We start from the raw sequence: 15,312 nt of genomic DNA, 5'->3' as shown, positions 1-15,312 counted from the left end.
GAGCCCGTCGTATTGTATGTTTTTAATACTCATAGTTCTTATATTCATTACATAAGGCCTATTTCACTGTAAGAAAGCGTAGTTATAATGAATTAAGCTGAAAGTAAAAAGAAAAATGTAAACAAACTTGTATGTTATACGAAACTGAAAACAATTAAATATCAATTAATTTCGAAGCTCTAGTAGTAAAAATAACACTAAAATAATACACTATTAAGTAAGAAGAAAATAGTACACTGATAAGTCAATTATTATATAAATTCTCCTGACAGGATAGACATGCTACTTATAAAGATAGTAAAACGATTAAGTTGAGTTGATTTTGAGTTTAACGTCCCTTTCACCAGCGAGGCTATATGAGACGAGACCTATTGATTAACGTGGAATCCGAACCATATGAACTCCCACCGGGAAGCAAATCCGGCTCTCCCACGCCAAAGACACGTATGCTAATCGTTTAGTCACAGAGGAGCTCAGTAAAATGATTGAGTTGTTCGTGAAAGAAATTATTTAAGTGTCAGATAACAAATAATAAAATATTTTGTTATTTAATATTTTGTGATGGTGTCTTCCCGTTGTGCCTACTTCCCGTTATGCCTACAGGCCCTCCAGCACTTTGTAGAAAATATTTTTAATGATCTTATCTGTAGGCAGAACGGTAATTCCCGTTGTGCCTACTTCCCGTTCTGCCTACTCTTTCGAGACGGGTAATTCTGTGCAGGGAGGGATCTTTTCTAGGGATTTTTTCTTTAGTAATTCTAATAGATTCTGTAAGAAGAATAACTATTCCTTTAAATTTCATCATATATTTTAAATGTTATCTTACTTGCTCTTCTCAGAAAAAATGACTAGGTATAGTTTTGTTATTAGCAGCGTTATTCACGTCTACTTTAGTAGAGATGTGTTTTTTTAATACTTACAGAGAAATGGAAAATTAATTGATTCAGTTACAAGAAAATAAACTTATTTTGGTCTAATATCAAGTCATTTCACAACAAAATTTTATTCAGTTTTCCAGTAGTTCATCTCCAACATTCTAAGTTGGGTCTTAGTCTCCTACATTAAAATTACTTTTTCGGCATCACCTTATCAGCTGATTTGTCTTCTATACGTGATTCTATACTATATGCCATAATATCATACATACTTCTATTTTCATATTTATATTGTCAATGTAAATAGCAGGAATACAAAATACAAATATCATAATTGAATGTTTTTGTAGAGTTTCAACTCAAATCAAAAGGTCAGATAATCGGGGAGGGAAAGGGATTTATAAGATTTTGTTTCAGTTTGGTACTCTTGAAGGTGATTGGCTACTGTGTTCACCGGTAGCCAATCAGCGTTCAGAACACCTGACGGCTTCGAAAAGTGAAAGTTCTGAGATCGAGACAGTAATCTGTATAAAATTCAATTCAAATTTTTAATCTATCACTTTATAAGTATCAATAGGAATAGTAAGCAGCACAGAATGGCAGAATTTGTCAGTTCGAAATACGGGGGGAAAGTGCTCGCGTACGAAGGGTTCTTATACCGGATTAATAGACGTAGTAAAGAAAAGACATATTGGAAATGTAATAGACTTGGTGGCTTACACAGATGCAGTTGCATACTGTTTGCATTTAGAACAGTGATGGTGAGATGTTTTAAATATATTGGCTATATTAACGATATATGGTATTAACATTGACGATATGTAGTATTTACATTGACAATATAAGTATATGTAACATTGCATGTAGTATAGAATCGTGTTAGAAGACAAATTACCTGTTAAGGTAATGCCAAAGAAGGAGCAGTGATGTAAAAGACAAAGGCTCTTTTTTTTTCAAAAGGGCCGCCTTATGCATCCTCTTGCATTGTTTGTTTAATGTATGGCCGAACATGTCTTGAGGATGTGAATTGTGGCACTTTTTAGTACTGCAAGCCTTAGTATGCTGGAGATAAACTACTGGAAAACCGATTAAAATTCGGTTGTGAAATGAATTGATATTAGCCCGAAGTAAGTCTGTTTCGTGTTCGTTTCAGATACAATGTCAAACGGGTTACTGGCAACTGAATCAATCAATTCGAGGAAAGAGATATGATGGAGACAAACACTCTTTTTAAAGGCCGCCTTATGCATCCTCTTGCGTTGTTTGTTTAATAGTTGGCCAGACATGTCTTGGGGATGTGAACTGTGGCATTTTTTAGTACTGCAAGTCTTAGCATGCTGGAGGTAAACTACTGGAAACCCAAATAAAATTTTGTTCTGAAATTGCTTGATATTAGATCTTTTTTTTTTTTTAATGTTTGTTTCACATACAATGTCTAACATTCTTGCAACTGAGTCAACCAATTTTCCATGTATGATGAAACTTGTAGAGGTGGTGGTTGTTTTTACAGAAGCTTTTAGAAATACTAAAGAAATATTTCCTACAAAAATTCCTCCCTGCACATAATTCCCCGTCTCGAAAGAGTAGGCACAACGGGAAGTAGGCACAACGGGAATTACCGTTCTGCCTAGAGATAAGATAATTAAAAATATTTTCTTTAAAGTGCTGGAGGGTCTGTAGGCAGAACGGGAAGTAGGCACAACGGGAATAAACCTTTGTGATAATAGACCTTAAGTTAACGTTTATCTGGGAAGAATTGATAGTAAGCACACCACAAAGGTTGAGAAATGCTTTAATGGCATACTACGAGTTAACATGAACTATTATGAGTGTAATCCTATTTCCTTCAAATGGGTGTCATTTAAATTTTGGCTTTAGGTATGTTCTGTCTTTTCAAATAAGTGTTGGCACAGTCCCCATCATGACGAGATATAATAAAATGTTGAAAAATATTCAACATAGCTGTACCCTGGATTGAACTTGAACTTTTAGACTGAAAAGCAAGCACACTAAAGCAAGCAGTACAATGATTGTGCTATTTAGACTTAGTATGTGAGCATTAATGGTGAAATAGGATTATTAGGTCTATTAAATTTAAATATATGTACAATCTGAGGTTTGAAATAATTCACAAAGAAAGAAACATTAGGCCATGTATTGCGGTTTCTCACATTTTCTTTTTCATGAGTAATGTTAAGATCACGGTAAAAAAAAAAAAAATAGTGACTTTCTGAACCTATTTTGTTACAAGTTCTTGTAAAATTGAGAAGGTACTTAAAATAACAAGCAGCAGGTGGTCGAAATAACAAAAAAATTTCACCGAATTTCGATAGTCAAACGCAATTTTTTGCTGTTTTATCAGGCAGATATCGAGATAATAACTTGTTGAAGGTCAGGATTATTACTTTTTATTCTTAAATATATCTAGTAGGTACCTGTAGCTTCTATGCTGGTAGTGATTTCTTTCAAAAATATTGTACGGGTAGCGTGGGACAAAACAAAATATCAGAAAGCTGAATTTGAACTTGTTGAATGAGTGTTCTTCATAAGAGTGAAATGTAATTTATCTTTGCTACAGGGGACATTTTTATTCATATTCGACCGGAGAGAACCAAGTGAACGAGAAAGTATGTCTGGAAGTAACATTTTATGTTGGTTGCCAGGGACGTACGCAGGGGGTGGGTCCTGGGGGTCCGAACTCCCCCGAAATTTCGACTTTTGTGTAAATTTAGCCTAATTTTAGGGACAATTTTAGGAATTTTAATATAAAATACCCTCATATTGAGTTTGGACCGCTCCCGAAATAAATTCCTGCGTACTCTACTGTTGGTTGCCCTAACCTTCTTTCCCTTCTCTTGCTTTCTCTCTCTTTTCTAAATAGCATGGCATTTTTAGTTTGGCGGGAATTGGTCACATGCTATTAAAAGTCATGTTATACTTCTTTTTTTAATATCAGAATATGAGCAACTCTAAAGGTGTGACTTCGTTTTTATAACCATCTTGACCTCTCTGTGTACGGGGGGGGGGGCTAATTGTCAAATATTAAATTTAATGTTAAATTCGTAGTCGAAAGACATCATGTTCCATTGGATTGGGTTTGAATTTAGCGACCTCTCAGACAGCGAGGCTATATGAGAAGTGAGATCCAAACTGCGTGAACTTCTGCCGAGAATCGAACAGGATGTCCTGCACCGGAGAAGCTTACGCTGATCATATAGAAACCATATGAATTTTAATTAGGAAATAATATCTCGTTTTGTGCAATAGAAAATATTAATTTAGCCGAAATCATGTATTGTATAGAAAGACTGAAACTAGATTGGAATGAAGATTTCTGGTGAGTCTACCAGCAAACCTCAGCAACGATTCGCGAGGACAACTCAAGAACAGGTCTTCTCTTCTGGAAACAATAAGACCAGACCAGGGAGAAGGCCGTGGGAAGGGCAAGAGACCACCTGCTGCTCGAAAACCCTTTCATCTGAGCCGTTTTTACGCGCCGTATTTACGCTCGAAGTTAAAAGCAGCCAGACTTTTCAAGCGTATAAAAATTCGGTACGTAAACGTACGCCAGGTCCCATACACTAACGTATTGACAGCTGCTAACAAGACTAGCGCATGAAATTTTATGGCTACGGCTGAAAAATACGTCAGTGTATGGCTGGTATAATAAAAATAGTTGCACTTCTTTTAACCTAAAGAAACGCATTTAAATAAATTATCTGATGAAAACCTATCAGGTTGTGTTTTTTGGAATAAATTTTGAACGCTCTTAGGATACGTAATTTAATCAAAATAACGTTATAAAATCTCAGCTTAAGCTAGAGTCTAACAATAACTAAAAATCATTTCCAACGGATCAGCTGTCTCCCCATTAACCCAAGAATTATTGATTCTACACTAATTTCAGTGACATTTTATTTTCCATCTTTCTCATCCTAATGCCAATAAAGGCAGAAGTTTGACTTGATGTAGTATTGAAAGTGTCACTATTTAACTTAGCAACCCCACAAATTATGTATTCAACAATTAAATCGGTCGTTTCCGATTATTTTCCATGTCAGTTCCCTTTTGTTCCTAGGGATGCTAGTGATATCTACTTCCACAGTACTGTTTCCAAACTGTAAGTCGCATATGTGTCAAGTTCGAATGAAATTGCTCCAGGGGCTTCATAGTAATGTTAGAACATACATACATACCTCCATACATATGCCCATATACAGTAGACTTCAACTTCTGAATTTTAGAGTCTCACTCCCTAAAATGGTTCCATATCAGACCAAAATAAGCACGAGCAAAATTAGCTGAATTGAATAACATTAAATGATGATCCAAACGATCTCAAGTTTTCAATGTATTGGCCTATTTACAGTACACAAATTGAGGCAAAGCTACCTTATAAGTTTTTTTTTGTGTGTGAGCATGGTTGGTGTTTATTTTTGAGGTAGGTTTTCTTTCGGGCAATTTCTCAGTTAAGTCAATCCAGAACATAATAGAGTACTCTGATTCACTTAAGTAACTTTCCGACTTCCTGGTAAAATAAACAGAACGAAAAGTGACATAATTTGTGATGTAAAAAGAATTATCATTAATATTTAACCACTATTCATAATGAAAGTTAACCAGTCGAATTTTCAACTTCTTGTAATTTTCCTTTTAGGCTATTTACCCTAAAAACGGTATTGGATGATCATATAAACAGTTAGGTACTTTGGATGTTCGCTACCCCGTCTAACCCCATCTCTCACGTTATCTCCATAGCAACGATTTCAGTAGAAACCATAGCAAATATTAACCGTGTGTTGAATAAGGCGGCCACTTCACCGAAGAAAAGAGAAAAAAAACATTCCAGAGGAAATGTCTTTAGAATGAGATGACATGAGTATGGCCGTTAGACTAGGAAAGAAAGGAAAAGAAAGAAGAAGAAAAAACAAGAAGATAAAAGAAAGAAGAAGAAAGAAACAGTATCTAGCTTATCCACATAAAAGAATAACCCTGAGAGGAAACATTTACAAACCAACTCTGCAAATAAATTATTTCACTATTTTTTTAACTAGCCACCGTTCCAACGATTACTCTATCTTGTTCTATGCTATACAGCACAGAATATATGTATATATCTAGATCATATTTAGAGGAGTAATAATAATTTGATATTACTTCATAATTTCGATTGATACTGTTTTCAGTGCATACCTAAGCTGGGTATTGATTTTACTCTCATATATATATATATATATATATATATATATATATATAATCATTCACTATTGAAATATTCTTTATAACCAAAACGGAGTAAATCCACACCAACACATTAACCTAACATACATAAATACACAAATAAATTATAATCTTACTAAACTACCATTAGTTGCTAGGATGCATTTGTCTACAAATTATAGGAAATAAAGAAACATTTTTTTCAGCTGGAATTTTTATTTACATATAATAATTTGACATATTCAAAAAAATTAAACTGAAATAAACACTAATATTTTTCAAAATGGAAATACCTCCGTCCACAACGGAAGTAAACAGGAAAATGGTTTTAGCAATATTTCACATAAGATTCGCAGTATCAAATGATTTTCAAAACAGTTAATGGTTAAACAAACAAAAAAAAAAAGATGTCTTCCATGGCTTTACTTAACAAAGAAAGTTTCATGAAATTTTCAAATGACATTGCATAAAATTGCACCATAAAAAAATTATAGCACAAATATTCTGAACTTTAGTTCTCAGGAAAATGTTCCATCGCATTAAATATATTGAAATTTTTCCACATTCTTCCAGAATTATTTCAGGACAATGTATATATGTATATCTTTAGGCAAACTATTTGTTTGTGAAGAAGACGGTGTATTTATGGATAAAATTTTGTAAATCACAGTTCCAGTAAATTACTAATTCCTTGCCATTGCTTGTTTCACTGTAATTTGGACATACTTAAATTCAAGTTGATTCATAATCTATATATCTTCTTAGTACATTATTCCGGTCCGTCCAAATTATATAGTAATTGATTTCTAAACTTTATTTTGATTCCGGCATATTGGGATATCTGCGTTCACCTGTAACTATTTGCACTTCTAGAATAAATTAGATGTGATTTCGCACTATGGCAACTACAAATGAATAACTAGGGAAACACTGTTCTATAAAGATGAACGCACTAATTTGACGCTAATTCAACTTTCAATTTGGGGGTTAGATTTTTCTTTTGGGATGGAAAGATTACTACGGATTCTTCACTGCTTACGAAAATTTTCATAGTTCTTAAAGGTACTCTCGCCCGTACAGAGAAATCATATACAAAAATATTGACTTTACATGGCAACATCGAATATAAATGTTAATATTTTATTTTTCATCAATTTATTTCGAATAAAGGTTAAAATTTCGTAACATAGATAGAGTTCCAGAAAATGTCAGTATACTCATCGCTGATTAAGCGAGACGGCGCAGAAAATTGGGATTGAAGTGCAAAAAAGCAATTTACAAAAGATTTCCTTATTTAATTAACTAGAAGTCTTAAACATAGGTATTACGGTATGAAACACAATTTCTGATAATTACATCCAACTACAGCTGTACAGTCTCAGTCTAGTAAAAGGGTATATTAAGTTAGTTGCAAAAATTTTATTGCAAGAGCTTTTAAATTCGTAATAACAGAAGCTTGTATATCTACACAATAGTATTCTCGTATCGACGGTAATTATTAAAAATTAAAAATAATAAATAAAATTAAAAAAACTTCAAGAAATCTCCAACCCAAGGTTTTTAATCAATAAACGGTTTCTTTTAACTCATCAAGGTACATTTGCAAAATTAAAAAATGATGTTAATTGCGTACGCAGGTGATTAATATTCCTCCTTATTGTTGATTAGCTAGACCTAGCTGATGTTAAGGATACTATTTTGCTATAACTGGCAGAAATATAATCTGTGGAACCACTATGAATATCGGATTACAGGTATATTTAATGGAGACTAATTTCTCAGCAATATGGAAAACGACTTCCAAGATCATGAACCCATTTCGGAACCAAAATCCCAGAACATCAGTTATAAGTTCTTTTAAATGATATATATATATATATATATATATATATATATATATATATATATATATATGTATAACTAAACTAACTAACTAACTAACTCTATGGCCTATGGAACCCGGAGGTTCAGTGCCGCGTTCACAAAAGCTCTCCACTGACTTCTATCCTTAGCTAATTGCATCCAGTTTCTACTTTGTATTCCTATCTCTGCGAGATCCATCTTAATATTGTCCTCCCATCTGCGCCTAGGTCTTCCTAATGGTCGTTTTCCTATGGGTCTACCAGTCAAGACTTTGAAAGCGTTTCTACTTTCTTCCATTCTAGCTACATGACCTGCCCACCTAAGCCTCCTAGACTTGACGACCCTAACAATGTTGGGTAAACCGTATAAACTATGTAGTTCCTCGTTATGAAGCTTCCGCCATTCCCCATTCTCGTTCCTCTTCGGTCCGAATATTCTTCTCAGGATCCTGTTCTCAAATACTTTCAGTCTATGTTCTTCCCTCAAAGTAAGCGACCATGTTTCACAACCATACAGAACAACAGGCATGATTATCGTTTTATATATTTTAAGCTTCGAATTCCTCGACAGAATTCGCGACGACAAGAGATTTTGAACCGAATAGTAACACGAATTCCCTGCTTTTAGTCGACATTTAATTTCTTCGTGAATATGATTTTCGTCTGTTAATATTGATCCTAAATATTTGAAAGTATCCACTTTACCAAAAGCATTATTTAATATTTTAACGCCTCCACAATTTGCCGTATTACGGTCCCGACGCACTTCCATATATATTGATATAGATATAGATATAGATAGATAGATAGATAGATAGATGTAAAATGTCGTTTGTTAGAGATGTCTCTATTATCAATATTAAAAAATTACTTATATCAAGGAATATACAAACTGGCAAAAAAAAATGTAGTTCGAGGAAAGAGATAAGAAAGAAAAAAATTCAAAGAGCGAACATTGAATGCCTCCAAGCCGATAAAAATATGAAGTAACTTAAATAATTTATCCTTTCTTCATTCCTAGTAACGCTAGCTTCTTAGATTTTGAATAATCAACATCTTGGAGTCATCGTTGATCAGAGATACAAGGAAAAGAATCGAAGTAGCAAAAAGAAAAAACAACAAACAATTTTAGGTTGTCGAAGATAATAAAAACTTGCAACCATTTGTTGACTTAAACCAAAACAATTAGACATAAACCCCAAACACGTACGGTCGTCACACTACAGACCGATTATACTATCCTGAAACCCGCTAGAAGTCTGTGACCAAGCAGGGATACGAAGGAGAACCACCGTTAGAAAGTTTCCCCTTAGTACCTGCGCCTTAGTTATTCCGTCTCCGCTAGACGACCTTCAGAATTGGAATTTACAAACAAATTCTATATAACAAACAACCATCGTTACCACCTTCGTTACCTTCGTTAAAAGCAAAGGAGACAAAAGAAAGGAAAACTTTCAAAAAAAAAAAATCCAGTTCAATAAAATGTAAGTAAATAAATAATATAATAAAAGATGAACTAAGTAAATATATTCTTTTTCTCTAAATCATCATCCTTATCAATTCTTCATCCCGACATTTGACATTAGATTAGCGTTATTGTCAAAGCAGTCAGAATGTCAGCAGACTTCAATAAGAGATGAATTACATGTCCGGAGGAAAGCTTGAAATTAAATCGGATAGTTATAGTACAAGTCCATAGGTGATGGAAAATAATGTTAAACTTTCCTACTGTGAGCTCACACACATGTCCCCCACATCCCGACATCGCTCTGTCCCGAAGGAACCATGACAAATGCCATGAAGTATACAAGGAGATGAAAATTTCCTCTCACACGAAAACAAAGTAGGAAGAAAGTACTTAATTCTAATATTTAAAAAAAACAATGAAACAAAAAACCTGGAAAATACCGAAATAATAAAAAAATCTATAGGATGTGTTAACCTGTATTACTTTTTCCTCACCGAATCTTCCCCGTTATTGGAAATATTATAAATATATGTGGTATAATAACATTACTAAATAATATACGGACGTATTATGAAGTTTCGCAAGATATCAATACGCATCGATATTATTACACTATTCGCCTTCACTTACACACCTAGTTGCGACTAATTTCCACTCAACCCGATCTTATGATTTAGCTTTTCGAAATTATAATATTCGACGATAGGTCTGGGAGACTCCGATCGCATTCACACACTCACTCACTTGATCTAGTGGCCTCTCATATGTATATTCATTATTGGGCTTATATATTTATATGTTGGGTTTCTATTATATTCTTAATATTCATAATCACTAATCAATTCTCAAGTACTCCTACTATGAAACACCAACCAATTCACAAAATAGCCCATAGACTCAATAATCTTATACTATAATATGCCTATATATATATGCCACTATTTGTATTGTAATAAAGGTTGTCATATGTACACAATACCACCGGGGTATTGTATACATATAATATATATACTGTATATAAATACTCCACGAAAACTCCCGTTCCATTCATCTAAACTAATATTATTTATCATTCCTACTACTTTCAGCTCCTCACATTTTACCGTACTACTTCTAAATGTATTAATTAAATTTCAGGCTTGCCTTCCAATAAACGAAGCATTACAGATTCACTACAAAACTAACCGATACGCACACTATTAAGTAAATCTTCTGCAATTTCTATCAATAACTTATGTTAAATATCCTTGTATTTGCTATCTATTATTTGGTTCTGTATATCAACAATCAGCTTTGGATACGACGCTACTAGCGCCACATCTACAACTATGAACGGATCCTAAACTATCCAAGCACAACGAAGCGATTTAATTACTGCAATAGTTAACTATTGAAAGTTAAAATTTACGTAATAACAGGTAAAATTTTTAATGACACGTTAAGCACTCTCGAATACCATTCTGTCCAACGAAAATGAATGTTCAATATACACACAATAACTCGTTATCAAAATTTTCGAACACCTGGATTCCCTCACTAAATTACAGTAGTTCACATACCTTCGCCATCACTAAATTATCCATGATGCAGTCTATCACTATCCCCATGAGACAAAGAAACATCGCACAGCGAAGAAACACGCATGGGAACTCACAGTACGAACCAGACTATATACTGTATATATATATATATATATATATATATATATATATATATATATATATATATATATATATATATATATATATATATATATATATATATATATGGAAATTCGAATTCAGAGTGGTTACTAACACGAGAATAACCCGGCACTAAAATTTCAATACAGAAGATGTGACTAAGTCAACGGGCTAATCATATATAAACAAAATAATTATAAGTCAATTATAATCACTAGTGTGTATCCCAACCAAAGCAATAATAAATATACACTACAAAACTTATACACTACACATAAAATATCATCAACCAAATAATTATTAATCTCCGATGGATGGTGGGATTAAAATTTCTTGATATTGTTAAAAAAATTGTCAAAACCATCTTTGAATAGTTTTGAATGACAAAAATTTTAGAAAATGGGGAGAGAGAGTGTAGGTTAAGGTCTTACTATTTCATTCCATAATGTTCTGATGTTAAGAAAAAGCACAAAACTCACCTATTAACTGAAGGTTCCGAAGGAGGAAATGAAAACTTAGCCAGCTACATTACACCCCTTTTTTGGCACTCAACACCCTCTTTAGCCCCGCATGGCTACGTGTTCACACTTCACATAAACAATACTTCCTACCATTTTGAACTTGAGTCACATCCAAAAAAAAAAAATAAAGAAAGAAAGAAAGAAATTATATTTGCTTTCCGTTATACATGAATCAAGCGTGAGCGAGAGTAAAAAATAAACCAGAAGAATTTCTTTTAGTTCAACAATTAGTCATGTTCAATAACCTCCAAATATGACTGCCCTTATTCACTTAATGAAGTCTGAAATTTGCGATCCCAAAACACTACTCCTGGTTATTTGTAAATATGGATTATTTTAACATATTTGTTTTACTTACAGTTTGGAGATTTAGTTATTCATCTGACAAAATATCTTATGCCGACAACTTTAAAACTGAAAATTTCTATAGCCAAATTGTGCGTGTTAATCCAACCACAATATATGAAGAAAAGACGCTTCTACATCTCTTCCTCCCAGCTTCTAGAAATCTGGAAGCTAAAATTTAACCAATGACATTTCTTCTATCCACCTGTGACAGATGTGACGAGGAGAAAAAATATCACTGCTAGCATTTGCTAGTAATTAATTCAACTTAATAAATATAAAGGATATTGTAAATAATAAACTGTACTATTATGATCCCAAAGAAAGAAAATTTGATGCTACAAATCTTTTACGTTTAATTATTAACTGAAATTTCTGTTTCCTTGGCAAAGCGCTGATGCTTAAGTACACAAAAAAATCTATATGGAAAAAAAGAAAGATTGGGAGGGGGTATGGAAAGATTTTCTCTCTCTCTCTAATCACTGTAACGATAAGTTACACCCGTACACCTCAGTTGCGATATTACTTTTGAAGAGGCCTACAAAATTTGGATGTTGTGATTCTGTAGCGTCTTTACTTTGTAACATTGAATAACGATGTAATATGTAGATTCGAAATACGTAATTAATTGACAATGCCACTTAAATAAACATAATTCTATATTGAATTGGCAACACTGTTAACCTAATAGTGTTGAAGACTTTATCAAAAACTCCACTGTTCACAGATTACAAGGACGTTTCAAGATAATTGTTTTTTCCTGTATATCGCAGGAATGTACTCCCATGCGCAAAAAATATTGCGCGTATACTGTAACTCACGATTTTTCGCAATTATTCCATTTTCCTTATGTTTATGGGTAAAATTCAGTTATTAGTATGTGGAGATAATAGAAAGCAATCCATCTAAGGAGATATTTCCAAAAAATATAATAAAATAATAAAAATATAAGCAAAAAACAAAATTATGTTCGGTTTTGTGTATACTGGCAATAATGTTTTCGAGGGATTTTTTGCAGTAGCACAGCACGATTGCAGAGGGAATAACTTTACTTGAATGAAGGAACTGGAAAGTGGACTAATATATTGCATTTATTGGCTTAAATCTAGGGTGTAAATTGTCTACCAAATATAAATTAGCTTCTGTAACCAAGATGTTATACGGAAGTATAGAAACAAAGAGAAAACTGTTGTCTTAAGTTTGGAAGTGACATGCTCTATAGCCATGAGCATTTATTTGTTAAGAAAAAGACAGGCAACAAAAGGTAGTCTGTGTGGTCAAGTGGATAACTCGGAGATTGCATTTGTTTAATGAAACTACTCAAATAGAGACAAAAAAGTTTGCAAATTTCTTACGCATCTTGCTTGTCCAACAATAATGTAGTATTTTTATTTTTCTCTCTGAAGTGATTTACTTCTCCTGATATGCTGTGTTGAACATTGTACTATTAACATTCATGTGAAATAATAAAAGAAAAAAAAAAAAAAAAAGTGGATAGAGTGGCCGACTAGTAATTCTTATATTGTTTTGACACCAGATCGAATCCCATGCGATCCCATCCAATTTTTTCTTTAAAAAACATTGTAGAAAGTGTATAATTTTTATGTTAATAAGAACCGAAACAATATAATAATGAAATAACTTTTTTGTTTTTTCTGATGACGTATTTATATAGAATTGGTGTATGCTGTTGTATAGCTTCTTTTATCAACCTCTTTTCATGAAAAAAAATTGTCTCCAATAAAGTATGAAAAATATATATAGACAGAAACAGACATCTTAGTATCAAAAGTGATTAATCGTGATGAATTAGACAAGTTTCCCGTTGTTAAAAAAGAAAACTATAGAAAATTATTGAATTTGGTCTTTAGGTTTTTAGCATGCTATATATATTCTTTATAAGACTATACTTTATAAGGGAAGATGTGCGATCATACCCACAAATTTAGCTAGTGAGTGAAAGATGTTTTCGGCACAAATATTTTACAGGTTTAGGTGCATGAAACACCAATACGCCATGGTCTCGACCTTCGTTTATTCCACATTATTATCCGACATATCATAGCAGGTAAAAAGCAGCATCAATTGGCAAGAAGAACTGCAAGTTGTGGTCTGTTTTCGATGCTCCGGACTCGATCGCCTAGCACGCCCGTCTATACCATGACTCATACGTTTATCATTCAGTGCAGGCACGTATCCTGCTTTTCTTTTCGGAGGGGGCCCAACACGAATTCTCGTAAGCATGTAATTCTAATGTTTCAAAAATATCAATAATAATAATAATAATAATAATAATAATAATAATAATAATAATAATAATAATAATAATAATAATAATAATAATGCGACAGTTCTGTATTTCTCTTAAACGTTTCTTACTTTTCATTTATGAACCGGTCAAACTGCATTGTAACACAAACGAAATCAAAAAATATTTTCTAGAGACATGTAAGGAAAACTGTCTGCTACGTATATCACATAAAAAAATAGCAAATGGCTATGAGTGTAGCGTTCTAATACAGTAATGTTATAAACAAAACGGAAACGAAATTATAATCCCATTTAAAAGTGTGCTTTAATTTCACCTGGTTTCAATGGCATTACGGTATATTCTTACAAGTAACACTCCGATTTTGATAAAATTTGGCAGGTAGATACTACACAAAATAAACGAATACATGTTTCTTTTTTTCTGCGGAAAAACGATTTTAGGGGGCAAAAGCCCCCACCCAAAATTTTGAAAATTGACGCCCGAAAGGCAAATACAAGTGGACCAAAGTGAACGAAATTGTGCACAGATATGGCAGACGTAAAATGAAGGAATACGTGTTTTGTATTTTCCTGGAAAAAACGGTTAGGTGGGGCACAGACTCCTCCAAACCTTTGATCACGAAATATCAAAATTGGTAGTAACAATATGTCAGATGTGTGTAAAGGACGAAGAATTCCAACGACACTTTGTGTATATACGATACGCAAAAACTAAACGAATACCTGTTTTTTTGATTTTCTGGCGAAAAAATGGCTTTTGGGGGCAAAAGCCCCCATCCAAAATTTTGAATGTTGATGCCCGAAAGGCAAGAAAAAGTGAATCTAAATGAAAGAAATTGTGCCCAAATATTGTAGACGTAAAATGAGGGAATACGGGTTTTGTATTTTCCTGGAAAAAAGAAAAGAAAAACGTTTGGGTGGGACACAGACCCCTCCAAAACTTTGATCGTGAAATATCAAAAGTGCTAATTACAGTATGTCAGAAGTGCCCAAATTTACATGAAGAATTGGAACGACACATTGTGTAGGGACAATACAAAAAAAAAAAAAAAAACGAATACGGTATTT

At 33.2% G+C, this 15,312-nt stretch overlaps 1 protein-coding gene across 2 annotated transcripts in view; it reads right to left on the bottom strand.

Annotated features, from left to right (window-relative positions):
• The window catches only part of LOC145671914 (uncharacterized), a 611,327-nt gene that overhangs the window by 564,933 nt on the left and 31,082 nt on the right, over nucleotides 1–15,312 (bottom strand). The window contains exon 1 of one of the 2 annotated variants that reach the window (XM_081741124.1): nucleotides 11,987–12,090. The exons of the other annotated variant lie outside the window; for it this stretch is intronic. The gene's annotated coding sequence lies outside the window, so the exon portion shown is untranslated. Of the gene's footprint in view, nucleotides 1–11,986; nucleotides 12,091–15,312 lie in introns of those variants that run through there. 2 annotated transcript variants of the gene reach the window in all.

Source organism: Thermobia domestica, chromosome 15 (assembly GCF_964235325.1).
Source record: "Thermobia domestica chromosome 15, izTheDome1.hap1.1, whole genome shotgun sequence".
Classification (NCBI taxonomy): domain Eukaryota; kingdom Metazoa; phylum Arthropoda; class Insecta; order Zygentoma; family Lepismatidae; genus Thermobia; species Thermobia domestica.
Note: the sequence above shows the minus strand (reverse complement) of the source record. Positions and strands in the feature narration are given on the sequence as shown.